Raw genomic sequence first — 2,500 nt, 5'->3', positions numbered from 1 at the left:
TAAAATGGTCAAATGACTGGACAGCAAGATGCAAGAAATAAAATGGACACTGAAGTATAGTCGGAGGTTGAAATTTAGATACAGATAGGGGTTGAAATGACAATGCAAACACATTTGAATAATGCCTACAGTGCTCCTGCTTTAGGTGCAGTGATGGCATTATTCCTCCCTATGGAGAAGGTGGCACTAAAATGGCTTTAATTAGAGTACTTTATAAATGCTGATTCGGCTTTCACCCTTCAGAGCTTATACAGATAAGCAAGAGAATACAAGTTTGATGAGGAAGTAAAATCTCCGGAGTCACTTCCTGATAACAGCCAGGACATTCACGCTCACAGCCTGTTCACATCCTTCTGTAGGGACTTAAAAATGTAAACTGGGAAGACCCTAAGGTACTAGTATGACAGATGTAGAAAAGGCAACTATAACGTTCAGTATCTTATCCAGTATCCAGTTCAGGAGTTTTTTTTAATTTATCGGAGAGAAACATTAAACAGAATACCTGTTCGACTGCAGGATGCTAAAAGCCCAAGAGCTCCAACAAGGAACATATAGACCAACGAGGAAAGGAAATAAGGAAACAGATAGAATAGTGTGCCTTAGTGTAATCTTAAAAAAAATAAGTGGTAATAGTTCAGTTTCAAACTAGGAAAACAGAGCTAGTTTACATGCAATCTCTCTCACTTTGGTATAAGCATATCTCATAAAACAATTTTTGCTAGCAGAGTAAGGAGATTTTGTCTATGAAATTTATAAATAATTATTATTATTACTACTTTCCATAAGTGTCTTCAAACGTAATGCATCTTATAAATTCAGTCATAATTCAACTTCAACAATCTCTGAAGAGTCAGTACAATCAAAAGTTCTCTAATTCAGTGGTCCAAATTCTGATGGCGAGGCTATGAAGCATACTTGAGCACTGTGTAGTCAGATAGTAACAGAGACATAAAGTAAGTCACCATCAATAAACAGTGAGGTCCTCCCGTATGACATAAGCAAATTGTACTTCCATTTCTGTGACCAGCCTCTTATGATATACTGGGCAGATGGGCAATTGAAACTGAGATATGGCAGAGGAAATGTATAACTCAGGTATGGAGAAAGGGATAAGGGCAGCTTATCAGGTTATATTGATATGTGATCTAATCAAGAAGCCAAAGCAATGAGGAGAACATTTATCATTAAGTTTAGGTTAAAAAAGAAATACTTTATTTCCGGTATAATATAAATGTTGCATGATGTCTCACTTTTATATCAATCATCCCTTTATATGTCATGGGTAGTGCCATAGCCTCTGTATCATGGTATTCCACTGTCTTGGGCTAGAGTTCTCTTGCTTGAGGGTACACTTGGGTGCACTATTCTATCTAATTTCTCTTCCTCTAGTTTCGTTAAAGTGTTTATTGTTTATATAGGAAATATTTATTTTAATGTTGTGACTGTTCTTAAAATATTCTATTTTTTCTTGTTTCCTTTCCTCACTGGGCTATTTTCCCTGTTGCGACCCCTGGACTTATAGCATCCTGCTTTTCCAACCAGAGTTGTAGCTTAGCAAGTAATAATAATAATAATAATAATAATAAGAGGTAGGACAGACACACGTTGCACCACAAAATTAAACCTGGATCTCTATACTCTCTTATGTATAAGAATACTATTACCGCTGCGTTTAAAATAACTATTCATATAATACTTAATTCTTCTACTGATCATTCAGACACCTTTGGGAGAATTGGGCGAACAAATTGATTTTAAAATTTAGATGTCATAAAGGTATCAGTAAAATAGTTTCCTAGTTCAACCGAGTAACTATATTCTGGATACTTATGTTCTATCTCATGCCCTAATCACCATTCCTCTCTTTCCAGAACCAAGCCATTGTTCTCTAGTCTTGGGTAGTGCCATAGTCTCTGCACCATGATCTTCCACTGTCTTGAGGTAGAGATCTCTTGCTGGAGGGTAACTTACAATTGGACACACCATTCTAACTTATTTCTCTCTTTCTTGTATTACTTTTTGAAGCTTTTATTGTATATATTAGAAAGGTCTATTTTAATGTTGTTAATGTGTTCAAAATGTCTTATTTAAATTGTTCATTTCTCCTCTTGCATTTTATTTCCATGTTTCATTTCCTTACTGGGCTACTTTCCCTTGCTGGAGCCCTTGGGCTCATAGCATCCTACTTTTCCAACTAGGGTTTTAGCTTAGCTAATAATGATAATAATAATAATAATAATAATAATAATAATAATAATAATAACATTGTATCTGCATATTTACCTGAAGTCTTCAGATCAATATTGCCTGAGATTAACAGGTTGATTAGATTATAAATCTAGTACTTTTTCATTCACGATGATTTTCTTACAGAGTCCACATTGTGTAAAAGCACTAGACAGAAATACAGGTATTCCAAAATCATATTAATTTAATTCTGCCCTCATTAAGTTGAGTCAAAATTCTACCTCCAGATTTGAACTCTGAGAAGAGCAACACA

Source organism: Palaemon carinicauda, unplaced genomic scaffold, assembly GCF_036898095.1.
Source record: "Palaemon carinicauda isolate YSFRI2023 unplaced genomic scaffold, ASM3689809v2 scaffold24, whole genome shotgun sequence".
In the NCBI taxonomy this organism is placed as follows: domain Eukaryota; kingdom Metazoa; phylum Arthropoda; class Malacostraca; order Decapoda; family Palaemonidae; genus Palaemon; species Palaemon carinicauda.
The sequence above is the reverse complement of the archived record's forward strand: the minus strand, read 5'-3'. Positions refer to the sequence as shown.